This window comes from Geotrypetes seraphini, chromosome 4 (genome assembly GCF_902459505.1).
Source record: "Geotrypetes seraphini chromosome 4, aGeoSer1.1, whole genome shotgun sequence".
Taxonomy (NCBI): Eukaryota; Metazoa; Chordata; class Amphibia; order Gymnophiona; family Dermophiidae; genus Geotrypetes; species Geotrypetes seraphini.
This window is the reverse complement of record NC_047087.1, coordinates 153,804,542-153,819,199: the sequence shown is the minus strand read 5'-3', so window position 1 is coordinate 153,819,199 and position 14,658 is coordinate 153,804,542. Positions and strand designations below refer to the sequence as shown.

The 14,658-nt window shown below is 49.5% G+C and overlaps 1 protein-coding gene across 4 annotated transcripts in view; it reads right to left on the bottom strand.

Annotated features, from left to right (window-relative positions):
* Positions 1 to 3,649, bottom strand: part of TRADD (TNFRSF1A associated via death domain) — a 293,800-nt gene extending 290,151 nt beyond the window's left edge. For all 4 annotated transcript variants that reach the window (XR_004539247.1, XR_004539248.1, XM_033942436.1 and 1 more), the window contains exon 1: positions 3,540 to 3,649. The gene's annotated coding sequence lies outside the window, so the exon portion shown is untranslated. The remainder of the gene's footprint in view (positions 1 to 3,539) is intronic.
* Positions 3,650 to 14,658: the final 11,009 nt, after the last annotated feature.

The window sequence follows — 14,658 nt, the reverse complement described above, 5'->3', positions numbered from 1 at the left end:
TTTTGGGAACTAGAAAGTAACGGGAGTAGAATCCTTGTCCCTGCTGATCTAGAGGAACTTCCTCTATAGCGTTTAGAAGGAGGAAGGATTGAACCTCCTGAAGAAGGAGGGCAGACTGAGGAGTGTTCAAAGCAGACTCTTTTGGCAGGCTTTGAGCTGGAAGGGTCTGAAAGTTGAGAGAGTAGCCGTGGTGGATGATGTTGAGGACCCATTGGTCCGAAGTGATAACCTCCCACCGGCTGAGGAAAAGAGAGAGACGACCACCTATAGGTTGAGGTAGGTGGGTAGAAATTGGAACACTGGCTATGCTTTGGAGAATGCAGTCAAAAGGGCTGTGTCGATTTTTGTTGTGGAGGTGGCTTCACAGGTTGCTGCTGCTGTGGCCTGGGAGGCTGACGTTGCTGTTGACGTTGACGCCTGGGTTGCTGGGGAGCTGCTGGCAATGGGCGAGCAGCATAGCGTCGTTGATAAGCCGATTGCTGTCTGAAAGGCCGAGTCTGAGGAGGCTTTTTCTTAGTCTTGAGCAGGGTATCCCAGCGTGTTTCGTGGGCAGAGAGCTTTTGAGTGGTCGAGTCCATGGATTCCCCAAAGAGCTCATCCCCCAGGCATGGGGCATTGGCTAACCGATCTTGATGATTAACATCGAGCTCGGATACTCGAAGCCAGGCAAGGAGACGCATGGCCACAGACATCGCAGTTGCTCTGGAGGTAAGTTCGAAAGTGTCATAAATTGACCGAACCATGAACTTACGTAGTTGAAACAGAGAAGACGAGCAGTGATGAAAAGCTTGCTGTTTGCGCTGAGGAAGGTACTTTTCAAATGAAGCCATGGTGGTAAGAAGATGTTTAAGATAAAACGAAAAATGAAAGCATAGTTACCAGATCTGTTAGCCAACATTGCATTTTGGTATAGCCTCTTACCAAATTTATCCATGGCTTTGCCCTCTCTGCCAGGAGGTACAGAAGCATAGACACTAGCTCCTGTGGACTTTTTAAGAGTAGATTCCACAAGCAGAGATTCATGCAGAAGCTGGGGCTTATCGAAACCAGGAATAGGAATTACTTTATACAATGAATCTAACTTACGGGAAGCTCCTGGAATCGTTAAGGGAGTTTCTAGATTCTTGTAGAAAGTTTCCCTCAAGATGTCATGAAGAGGGAGTTTCAAAAATTCCTTTGGAGGCTGATCAAAGTCAAGGGCATCTAAAAAGGCTTTAGACTTTTTAGATTCAGCCTCCAAAGGAATGGATAGAGAGTCACACATGTCTTTCAAAAAAGAAGTGAAAGATGTGGATTCATGTTGAGAGGATGGGTCAGGCACAGCAGGCTCATCCTCATCTGAGGAACATTCACCCTCAGACAGAAAGGGCTCTTCAGAGTCACCCCACAGATCAGGGTCCCTGATATGGGAACTACGGTCTCGGGACTCTGGGGTGGATGGTTCCAAGTGCCGGGATTTGCGCACCGACTTACCCGACCTCATCGATATGGTACCGGGAGACGTTACCGGTTGCCCCGGTGCCGAAGTCTGTACTGACTGATGCTGGGCTCTCGGTTCCGGAGCAAGAACAGGCATCGATGTCGATGAGGCCGAGTGGACCGGTACCGAAGCGGATGCTGCAGATAATAGGGGTTGGTCTACTACCGGTACCGGTGGTTCAGACTGGACCAGCACCGGAAGGTTCGGTGCCAATAGAGCAGGAAGGAGTTGTTGTAACTGCTTCTTTAGCTGCACTTGGAGGACGGCGGCAATACGCTCATCCAAAGAAGGCACCGGTACCGCCTTTTTCTTTTGCGGTACCTGCGGTGCCGCTCGACGCCCCGAAGATGAAGAGCCCGAGGTCGAAGGACTCACTTCAATCGGGGCGGAGCGCTTCCGCTGGCGTTTCACGGTCGGCAGGACTGGGCTCGCTGCAATAGAGACCGGAGGACGCTCCAGCAGGGAAGGCTTCTTAGCCGGCTTACCTGGGTGCGACGCCGGTGTGGTATCGCGCGGCGTCGAAGAAGTAGGTGCCGACTGTGAAGGTGCCGATGCCGGTATCGATGGTACGGGATCGGACATATCGGCACCAAAAAGTAATCGCTGTTGTATCTGGCGATTTTTCAAAGTACGTTTTTTCAACGTGGCACAGCGGGTGCAGGTGGAAGCCTGATGCTCAGGACCCAAACACTGTAGGCACCAGTTGTGCGGGTCCGTGAGAGATATAGGCCGAGCACACCGCTGGCACTTTTTAAAACCTGGCTGAGGGGGCATGAAAGTAAAAACGGCTTCCACCAAATCGAAGGCCGAGGCCTCGATGGTGGCAGTAGGCCCCGCCGGGGAAAAACCGAATTGAAGAAAAAAATAAGTTTTTGGTTTTTTTTTTTAACAAAAATAAAAGAAAAGAAAAAAAGGCAATAGAGCCAAAAGGGTTTACGCGAGCGGGAAGGCGTAGAGAAAAAATTTCAACGGCCGTTGAAAAACGCGTCTTCTTAGCTCCGCGGAAACTAAGAAACTGGGGACCGCGCGCCTCTGTCGGGCGGGAAGGCACTCGCGCGTGCGCGGTGCGGCCTACTAGAACTTTCCAAGTTCTTAGAGTGCAATCACTCTAAAATTGTCCGTACCGGGGCTCCGTCGGTGCCGTCACCCATCAGTCAAGAATATGCTGCCTGCTTGTCCTGGGATAACTAATTTTATTTTCTGTTTTGTGATTACAATATGTCAGATTTGAAATGTGTATCCTGCCAGAGCTGGTGCTAGACCGCAAATGTGAGCGAGGATTTAAGAGAGAGAGGAAAAGTATTTTTTGTTTATTTTGTTTACACCACAGCACCAGTGTGGTTAGAAGGCAAAGGGGGTGAAGAGGCTGTAAAATAAACCCACCAGGATGTTTGAAAAAAAACAAAAAAAACACCCAATTGGGCAGGAAAATCGAATCGAAATTTTTTTTTCCTGAATCGGGCAGCACTACTGAAAACTATTTGGCAGCACCTAAAGGTAGATTTTTGTTTCGAGAATCTGGCCCTCAGTCCTGAACTGAAGGGTTCGGCCTTGTTCAGAAGCATACCTAGAGCAGCTACAGGCTCAGAAACGTGTGCAGTACTGGCAGGCAAGCAAGCTGCCGGAGGTAGTGGAAAGTGCTGAGGAGATCCTGGAGGCTCCGGGAATATGCTGTTGTGTAGGGGGCTCAATGGTCTGGGGCTCAACCAAACCCTAAGAACTACTTTTACAGTACAATAGACTATGATTAAATAAGCAAGAGAAATAAACTACTTCCTGTACCGAAGCTTGCTTTTGACGTGCAGAAAACGGGCAGCTGAACAAAACAGAACTGGTGATCGTTTTTCTGTTGCTGCACAATACATTATCACTCTTTCCCAATTCACACCCTTCCCGCAGCTGCCACTAAAGAGAGAATGCGGTTGAAGAATCTAGAAAAGACACTTTGGCTTATGCTTTGCCTCTTCGTATTGAAAGCAAAGACAAGACACACATATCTGCTTGAAAGATAATGCAATATATTACGGGACTTGGTAAACAACAGATTGTTAAGGACTACCTTAAAAACAGAGCGCTCTTCTTTTTCGACTGTCGCTGTCCCGCCTCATCTGACGTGACGTTCATTTCCTGTGAGGGCGGTACCCGGCAGAGTCAGGGTGGGACTTTGTGTAGATGTAGAATGACGACTGCAGCAACAGCAATCAAAACAGAGCTAAGTTAGGAAAGATAATTTTAACTGCTGCACCGGTTGAGAAGTGGTGTGAAGAGGGGTCTGGGTAAAACCAGGATTTGTAGGATCGCCAGGATCCTCGTTGATTTTTATTGAGATCCTGGTAAAATAGCAGAATTTGGAGGATTTCCAGGATCCTGGTCCACCTTAATAGCAGACTTCCTTTTTTTTGATTGCCACAGCTACTGCTATGCATTTACTGGAGTCCCCTGCAACATCTCTGCCGGTCCGCCCACACAGGAAGAGAAGAACATGTCATAAGGGGCGGTTCCGGCAGAGAAGGAGAAGATGCAGTAAAAAATAGGCTATAACTTATCACCCAGAGGAAAAAAAAGAACAGCAATACTTTGGATTTAGAATTTCAGTAACTAATTGTTCAGATTTGTTTATTCAATTTTTTATACTGTTCACCCAGGGGAGCTCAGAATGGTTTACATGAATTATTCAGGTTATCAAACATTTTTTCCTGCATGTCCTGGTGGGGCTCACAATCAATCTAATGTACCTGGGGCAATGGGGGGAGGTTTAAGAGACTAGCCCAGGGTTACAAGGGCTAGTACTCACCACCGCAGTGTGCTGAGGCTGTAGCTTTAAACACAGTACCACACTCTCCCCTAGGCAAGTTAATGTTACTGTCTTTTAAACAGTGCAGCAGGAGAAGATCAACACCTCCTCCTTCCATTAATATTTCTAAACCTGCAGCAGGAGAAGATCAACACCTACTGTATGGACTAATTGTGTGAGACTGTAGAAAAGGTGGAATCTGTCTTCTTCCAGAAACTGCTTGTGTTCAAAATTAACATGACTCCAAGGTGCACTATAGATTATTGTCCTTTCCCCATGTTTCTTGGACATGAGTTTTTCAACTTTAACCCAGAATGTAAATTAACTTCAGACATCCCGTATAAGAAGTGCAAAATGCTTCTGCCTGCACTTACACCAGCTGCAACACGGTTTTGCTTTTTGTGTGGCTTTGACGATACCTAAGTGTAGGGTTACCAGACATCTAGATTCCCCCAGAAATGTCCTCATTTTGAGGATGTCTAGAGATTCAGATGGCTTTTCAAAACCCTACAGGCAGCGGGGGGCAGGGTTAGGGTGATATTGGCAGAGGGACTGGGGATGATGGGGCAGGGATGGGTGGAACTGGGCGGGTCTAGGGGGGACCGGATTTTCAAACGGGTAATCTGGTAACCCTACCTGAGTACAACCCAGCCCTCTCATTCTGGCTCCAGCAGTACCACCTGGCCTCATTTATATAGCATCAAGAATTGGTTGACAGAACTCCCTGGGAATAAGAGCAGACTGGCCTCCTAAACATTAAGGGCTAAGACAAGGTTCACAATACTCTGTACCAGGATCCTGCCATTCTGACCCCAGGAAGGGCCAGATTTAGATGAAAAGAGGCCCTAGGCTATTCCACTTATGAGGCCCTTTCACCTCCTATTTTTAAGTTTGTAAATTACATGAGAGATAATAAAATACATCATTACTCTGATATATATCAATATGTTAAATGAAACATGTTGTTATTGGTACTAACCTTTACAAAAAATGTGACACGGATCTTGAGGCCCTAGGCTGAAGCCTAGGAGGCCTTGTTAGCCTATAGGAAAATCCGGCCCTGGCTGTATCCCCCTAGATTCAGCACCCTTCACCAAATATAAGGCAAGAAACATCCATTCCAAGCACTCTTTCCCCATCAAAAGTACAGGACTTACCAAGATAATGCAGGATGTGCAGGATATCCAGGATCCTGCAGGATCTGTCAGGATCCTGCAATTCTTACCCCAGGAATGGCTGCATTTATCTGGATTCAGCACCCTTAACCATGTACAAGGCTAGAAACATCCAGTCAATGCACCCATTCCCTATCAAAAGCACAGGATATGCAGGATTTTTCAGGATGTACCAGGATCCTACAATTCTAACCCCAGGAAGTACTGCATCTATCTGGATTCAGCACTCTTAACCACCTATAAGGCAAGAAACATCCAGTCCATGCACTCCTTACCCTTCAAAAGCACATGACTTACCAGGATAATATAGGATGTGCAGGATATAGAGGATCCAGCAGGATCTGTCAAGATCCTGCAATTCTGACCCCAGGAATGGCTTCATCTATCTGGATTCAGCACCCTTAACCTCGTATAAGGTGAGAAACATCCATACCATGCACCCTTTCCCTGTCAAAAGCACAAGACTTACCAGGATAATGTAGGATGTGCAGGATATCCAAGATCCAGCAGGATTTGTCATGATCCTGCAATTCTGACCCCAGGAAGACCTATATTCCCCTGGATTCAGCACCCTTCACCACCTATAAGGCAAGAAACATCCATTCCATGCACGCTTTCCCTATCAAAAGCACAGGATATGCAGGATGTGTCAGGATGTACCAGGATCCTACAATTCTGACCACAGGAAGGGCTGCATCTATCTGGCTTTAGCACCCTTGCCTTAATAAGGCAAGAAACACCCAGTCCATGCACTCTTTCTCTATCAAAACCGCAGGACTTACCAGGATAATGCAGCATATCCAGGATCCAGCAGGATCTCTCACGATCCTTCAATTTTGACCCCAGGAAGGGCTGTATCTATCTGGATTCTGCACTCTTAACTATAAGGCTAGAAACATCCAGTCCATGCACTTCTTCCCCATCAAAAGCACAGGACTTACCAGGATAATGTAGGATGTGCAGAATCCTGCAATTCTGACTCCAGGAAGGACTGTATCCCCCAGGATTCAGCATCCTTCACCACTTAAAAACAAGAAACATCAATTCCATGAACTCTTTCCCCTATCAAAAGCATAGGACTTACTAGGATAAAGCAGGATGTACAGAATATACAGGATCAAGCAATATCTCTCAGGATCCTGCAATTCTGACCACAGGAAGGGCTGCATCTATCTGGATTCACCACCCTTAACCACGTACAAGGCTAGAAACACCCAGTCCATGCACTCTTTATAAAAAGCATAGGATATGCAGGATTTGTCAAGATTTGCCAGGATACTGCAATTCTGACCCCAGGAATGGCTGTATCTATCTGGATTCAGCACCCTTAACTATGTATAAGGCTAGAAACATCCAGTCCATGCACTGTTTCCCTATCAAAAGCACAGGATATGCAAGATTTGTCTTGATGTACAAGGATCCTACAATTCTGACCCGAAGAAGTGCTGCATCTATCTGGATTCAGCACCCTTAACCACCTATAAGGCAAGAAAAATCCAGTCCATGCACTCCTTCCCCATCAAAAGCACCGGACTTACCAGGATAATGCAGGATATCCAAGATATTAAGGATCCAGCAGGATCTGTCAGGATCCTGCAATTCTGACCCGAGGAATGGCTGCTTCTATCTGGATTCAGCACCCTTAACCACGTATGAGGCTAGAAACATCCAGTCCATGCACTCTTTCCCTATCAAAAGCACAGGATATGCAAGATATGTCAGGATGTACCAGGATCTTACAATTATGACCCCAGGAAGGGGTGCATCTATATGACTTCAGTACCCTTAACCATCTATAAGGCATGAAACATGCAGTCCATGCACTCTTTATCAAAAGCACAGGACTTACCAGGATAATGCAAGATATGCAGGATATCCAGGATATTCAGGATCCAGCAGGATCTGTCAGAATCTTGCAATTCTGACCCCAGGAATGGCTGCATCACCCTTTTTCCACTTATTCAGCACCCTTAACCACTTATAAGGCAAGAAACATTCAGTCCATGCAATCCTTCCCCATCAAAAGCACAGAACTTACCAGGATAATGCAGGATGTGCAGTATCCTGCAGGATGTGTCAGAATCCTGCAATTCTGACACCAGGAAGGGCTGTATCCCCCTGGATTCAGCACGCTTCACCACTTATAAGGTGAGAAACATCCATTCCATGCATTCTTTCCCTATCAAAAGCATAGGACTTACTAGGATAATGCAGGATGTGGAAGAATCCAGGATCCAGCAGGATCTATCAGGATCCTACAATTCTGAACACAGGAAGGGCTTTCTCTATCTGGATTCACCATCCATAACCACATACAAGGCTAGAAACATCCAGTCCATGCACTTTTTCCCTATCAAAAGAACAGGATAGTCAGGATTTGTCAGGATGTACCAGGATCCTTCAATTCTTTCTGGATTCAGCACCCTTAATCACCTATAAGGCAAGAAACATCCAGTCCATTCACTCCTTCCCCATCAAAAGCACAGGACTTATCAGGATAATGCAGGATGTGCTGGATATCCAGAATCCAGGAGGATCTGTCAGGATCTTGTAATTCTGACCCCAGGAATGGCTACATCTATCTGCGTTCAGCACCCTTAACCACTTATAAGGCTAGAAACATCCAGTCCATGCACTCTTTCCCCGTCAAAAGCACAGGACTTACCAGGATAATGTAGGATGTGCAGGATAGTGTAGTTACTTACCTGTAACATAGGTTCTCCGTGGACAGCAGGATAATCAGCCACATATGGGTGTTGTCCCAACAGCTCCCCATTTGCAGATAAGCTCTCCAATGGCTCAGAGAAATTTATTTTTTTCTCTCTCTCTGAGCACGTGCAGTGCCTGGGCCTCACTGGGCATGCTCGTGCATTACCCATTTCCCCTTTAGTAACTACACTTTCTCCTAGGACAAGCAGGATGAGTCAGCCACATATGGTTGACTCCCTAGCCGAGGGATGTACCGATTGGACCTGCGTCTTAGCGCTCTGTGCATCGCTCGCCTGGCTGTGGAGGCCGAACTGAGCAGGGTAATCAGGCAAAGCAGGTTAAGTTGTGCAAACAAGGTTTTTGATAAAGTGCTGTGTTAACTGGGCAATAATACAGAACAGTGAATCAATGAACAGTGAGAAACCAACTGGTCAACAGTGACAATTCATACTTGCATGTGACAATTCGTACTTGCATATTCAACATTCAGTCTAGACAGGTAGAACTGGAAGACCTACTTAATCAATATCTATAACACCCTACTTGATCAGTGTTTATCAAGGCTGTGCTAGTGGTTTCTGTCCTTCCCAGGAGGGAAGGGCTGCTTGCAAGACTGTTCGGCCGAATGCATTCAGGGTGTGGAATGCTATGTCGAGGCAGTAGTGCTTGGTGAAGATGTGCACGGAGTACCAAGTGGCTGCATCGCAGATGTCCTCTATTGGTGTGTGGTGTAGATGAGCCAGAGTGGTGGTTACGGCTCTGAGCTGGTGGGCGTGGGCTCCCACCGGCGGTTCACGCTGCGCTCTTCTATAGGTGAAGGAGATGCACTGTGATATCCAGCGTGAGAGTGTGCGTTTGGTGACCGGCAGTCCTGGTCTGTTTTGGTCGTAGGAGATGAACAGTTGTGAGGCTTGTCTGGTCCATTGCGCACACAGTTCAAGAGATGTCGCTGAGGTGGCAGTGAGCCTCCCAGTGGGGGGATGTAGAGTGCAGGGAGGATGATACACTGGTTGATGTGGAACACTGAAGCCACCGCCCTGTCCTCATGGAAGAGTGTGTCGGGGGGGGGGGGGGGGTGATGGATCAGGGCCTGGATCTCCCTGGTATGTCTGGCTGACATGATGGAGGTCAGGAAGAGGGTTTTCCAGGCAAGGAATCTGGGATCTGCCTCCCTCAAAGGTTCGAAGGGGTTGAGGGTGAGCTGATGCAGCACCAATTTGAGGTCCCATCCGGGCGGTAGTAGTCTGACCGGTGGGTGCAGATTGGACAGTCCCTTCATGAATTTTGCAATTTACTGGGTGCCCCGACACCGGTGTGTTGTCTAAGCCACTGTGGTACGCCACGATCGCACTTATGTGGGCTTGGGGTGGAAGTGGGTTTTAGGCCCCCCCTGAGATAAGCTCAGTAGTACTGCAGGATGTCCGGTATGGGGCAGTTGTAGGGGTCTCGCTGCATGCTTGTGCATCAGTGGCGGAACCTTCTCCATTTCAACCCATAGCATTTTCTGGTTGAAAGTCTTCTGGCTGCCATAAGAAAGTGCTCCACGTAATGTGGTAGGTTCATCCTTTCAACATCCATGCAGTCAGGGCTAGGGAACGCAGGTCGTGGTGGAGGGTAGAGCTCCCATGTTGTGTTATGAGATCTGCACTGATTGGAAGGCGGAGAGGTGGGTGAAACGCTATCCATGGGGGGTCACGTGATGCGTTTGCCTGGTTAGGACGTGTCTCCCTGAGCTCTCCGACCCTGAGCCCCCTGAAATCAGCTTAACTCCCTTCATAACGCGGTCGGGTGATCTCCGTCGGCTCCGGATCCTTTAGTAGGACTGTGAGTACTGCCCTGAGAGCTGCGAGCCCGCAGGCATCTGGGATGCCGGTAAAATCGGCGAAGACAACTAAAACTAAATCGGCTGTGTCTGGGGCAAAAATGGCGGCGCCCTCAACTCCCCCTGCGGCTCCGGTTCAATGGGGAGAATGGGCGCAGGAGATCTCGCGCATGGTCACCGCGGCCCTGGAGGACCGCCTGCACAAACTGCAGTCTGCTGTGGAGGGTTTCCATGAGCGGTTTGAGTCCCATGGTAACCGTCTGGCGGTGGTGGAACAGCGGGTCTCGGACGGAGAGGATGCGGCCTTACAGGACCACGCCAGCATTGTGGCTCTACAGGCACAGGTGGCTACCTTGACAGGCAGGCTGGACGACCAGGAAAATCGCCAGCGTCGGAATAACATACGCGTGGTGGGCCTGCCGGAGATGAGAGCGGAGCATGAGCTATATGCTTTCTTTCAGGTTTGGCTCCCCACGAAGCTGGGCCTGGAGCCGCCGGCGGTGGGTTTTTTGTGCGAGAGAGCGCATCGTCTGGGGCCCCGAACAGAAGACAAAAACCGAACTAGAGCAGCTATCGCCAGATACATCAATTGGAGAGAGAAGGAGGCCCTAATTCAGGCTTACCGGAAGGTTGGGGTGTTGGAGTACGAAGGGAAGAAACTGCTGCTCTTCAATGATTATTCTCCCCACGTGGCTTCTCTCCGAAAAGAAATGGCGCCTATCTGCTCTGCTTTCCATAGAAGGGGTGTGCGCTTTGCGCTTGTCTATCCGGCGTCCCTGCGAGTCTGGAGAGAGGGGAAACCCCATACCTTCCCGGATAAGGCGGCTGCTCAGAACTATTTGGACTCGTTGCCGGAGGTGGCTGATGGAGGGGCTCCGGCGGCTGTCTGACCTGCTAGATGGCGGTGCTTGAGGGACTCTGCTGGTCTCGTTTGCGGCGCTCTGCTATGAAGATCATGCCTGCAGTCTCCGTGGAGTCTCTGCTACTTTCCAGTTTACCTGACCTGTTGTTCCCTTGATGGCCTGCTTTCCCTGCCTCTTGGTATTGGACTGCCTGTTCTCTGTCAGTCGGTGAGGGGCCGATTGGTGAGATATGACATTGGAGGGGCAGGGAGCTTGGGCCGTGTTCTGTCCCGGCTGATGGACCTGTGGATGCTGGCTGGACTGCTTACAGTGGTTTCTGGAGATCCCTCAATTTTTCTAGGCACTGACTGCTTTTGCTTTAATTTCTGTGTGGGGGATCTCTTCCATTAGGTGGGGAGGGGGGGGGCCTTCCTCGGGGGTCTCTTGGACTGTAGACCTGACATGGGCGGCTGGGGCTTGGGAGAGCTCATTCTATGGACTTTAGTTGCTCCACTTGTTGGGAGAGCAGTTTTCTGTATTTTTTCTTTTTCTTCTTACTAGTTTTTTCTTTGGGTGGGAGGGGGTTTGTTGGGGGGCCGCTGGAGATGGATTTCTTCAGGGGTGGGAGGGGGGCTGTTCTCCGTTTCTTGCTGGGTGGGGGGAACTAGGAGAATGCTGGGGGGTTGAGAATCTTAGGGGTGGGGGGTGTGGTGTTGGGTGGGAGGGGCGGGGGGTGGTAGGGAGGGGGAGCCTTGTGGTGGTTGCATGTGGGTTTGTGTGGGTGTGGTGTGTATGGGTTTGGAAGTGTTCAGTGTGGGTGGCGGTGCAGCGCTCTAGGGCCCGACTTTGGATCTTTGGGATGGGAGGCCTAGCTGGGGGGCTACCCATCTCGGCTATTTTACTGTTTTCTGCAATGACCTCCATTAATACTCTTTTGAATGACTAAGTTGACTATAACAACCCTCAATGTGGATGGGATCCATTCCCCTATTAAGAGAAAGAAGATATTGAACTGGTTGCGACGGAAGGGGACCGATATTGCCTTTGTGCAAGAAACACACCTTTCCCAGGCAGAGCACCTGAAGCTGAGGAGAGACTGGGTGGGGGAGGTTTGCTCGTCCGCCTTCGGTACCAGGAAACGGGGAGTTGCCATTCTTCTGCATAAACAGTTGCCCTTTCACACTCACAAGGTTCTTCAGGACCCAGACGGGCGTTATGTTCTGGTCCTGGGGGAGTTGTGGGGGTCCAAATGGTTATTGTGCAATGTGTATGCTCCTAATGTGTATAATCATAAATTTTTTTCGGCTTTGCTCGCCAGGATAGCCATGTACCCTGATTATCAACCGCTGGTGGGTGGAGACTTTAATATTACTGCGGATCCTGCCATGGATTGTAATCCGGCAAAGGCAGGGGCCAGGGACCATGCAGATAAGGGGGTAAACTTTTTGCTTAGCCAGTTGCAGTTATTGGACACTTGGAGGATTTTGCATCCTACGGAACGCACTTACACATTTTACTCGCATCCCCATAATGTCTATGCTAGATTGGATTATCTGTTGGTTTCCCCGTCTCTGCTCCCTAGGGTGTCACGTATAGATATTGAGGAGGTTCCCCTGTCGGATCATTCGCCGGTCGTCCTGGAGCTCCAGTTTGCGTCGGACTCGGGGGAGCGGCATTGGAAGTTTCCGGGCTACCTATATAGGGATCTCGCCTTTCACAAATACATTCGGGAACAGTGGTTGGAGTATAGTTCTCACAATAATACCACTGATGTTCATCCGGTGACCTATTGGGAGGCATCCAAGGCAGTTCTGCGGGGGTTTATTATTGCTTATCTTTCTCGCAAGCGGAAGGCCATGGATGCGGAGCTCCTGACTCTCTCGAGGGAGCTTCGGCAGCTGCGGATGCGCCACTGTAACTCTCTGTTAGCGGCAGATAAAGATCGCTTGCTGTCTGTTCGGCGGCGGATAGATGAAATTCTGACGCAGCGGGCTACTCGGGATGTCTATTTTCAACGTTATAAACTGTACGCTTGGGGAGGGAAGACGGGGAGATTGTTGGCCAATTTGGTCAGGCCTCCGCGTACCCGTCAGGTTATCTTGTCCATTCGGGATTCTAAGGGCACCTCTTACACGCAGGAACGGCAGATCCAGCAGCAATTTGTTCAGTTTTATGAATCTTTGTATGCTAACCGCCCTTTCTCGGATGCTGCTCGGGACGTTTTTTTTCGGGGGCTTCGGCTGCCTAGGCTGACGGACGCTCAGGTGGAGCAATTGAATACCCCTATTAGCCCTGACGAGGTGTTGCTCGGGATTAAGAAGCTTAAATTGACTAAGGCGCCAGGGCCGGATGGGTTTGGCTCCGAGTATTACAAGATTTTGTCGGATCAGATTTCTCCTGCTTTGGCTGGGGCGTTTAATGCGCTTTCCGAGTCTAGGGGCTTGGGGACTCCTAATATGGCACATGTGGTGTTGTTGCCTAAGCCGGGAAAGGACCCGGCCCAGGTGGGCTCTTATAGACCTATCTCCCTTCTTAACCAGGACGCCAAGCTTTTTGCTGCAATTTTGGCGCGCAGACTGAATGCTTTCTTACCACTTTTGGTTCATGAGGACCAGGCTGGCTTTGTGCCGGGCAGATATGCGTCCATGAACCTGATTCGAGCTCTGATGGCCCTTCATTCCAGGCGGGGCCTGGTGAGTGATGCGGCTATCGTAGGCCTGGACATGGAGAAGGCCTTTGATAGTATTTCGTGGCAATACCTCTTCTGGGTTTTACGTCAGTTTGGTATTGAGGGCTCTATTCATCATTGGATCAGTAGTCTATATCTTGCTCCGCAGGCGAGGCTTTTGGTTAACGGTCAGTTTACCGCCCCGTTTGCTTTGGGACGGGGGACGCGACAGGGATGCCCGTTATCCCCACTACTTTTTGTTCTGGCTATTGAACCCTTGGCGGCTAAAATTCGCGGGGATTCGGATATCCGGGGCATTCGAATTGGAGACCGGGAGAGTCGCATTAACCTTTTTGCAGATGATATCCTTCTGTACCTGGATCAACCTCGCCGAGATTTGGGCAGGGCCCTTGCTTTGGTCCGTTCGTTTGGGGATCTTTCTGGTCTGCGGGTTAATTGCGAGAAATCTGAACTTCTTCCCTTGCGGTCTACTGTGGAGGAACCCTGGCACGCGAGTCTCGAGATACCGCCGGTGAGGGGTCCGATGCGCTACCTTGGTGTTTATTTGAGTCCGGACCTTAAACTTCTGTACCGTTTCAATGTGACACGTCACCTAGACGCAATACGGCAACTGTGTGATAAATGGAGGGATCTCCCTTTGGGGGTATGGGGGCGGGTGGCCTTGACTAAGATGGTGCTTCTTCCCAAGATTCTGTATCCGCTGCAGGCTGTGCCCCTTTGGGTTACAAATAAAGAGGTGCGTTTGTTTCAGTCACTTCTTTCCACGTTTATTTGGCGACATAAACGAGCCCGTATTAGTTCCGCTACTCTAGCCCTGGATAAATATAGGGGTGGGTTGAATCTCCCCAATCTTCGTTATTATAATGTCGCAGCCCTGTTTCGTTTTATTCATGAAGGGTGGTCGGGCAGTTATAGATTTTCTTCTCGGGACTGGGTAGAGTCCTGGTGCGCCCCGCACTCCATCCTGTCGCTGTTGCATGCTCCAATGTCAGCTATACCGGGTGGTGGGGCCAAGTTTGCGTATCTTTTGCCCTTGAGGCGTGCGTGGCGGTGGTGGAGGCGGCGGCAGGGGAAAGCTTCAGAGGCCTCCCTGTTGTTGCAGTTGTACGGCAATGTTGACTTTCCCCCGGGGGTGGGTCATGCTTGG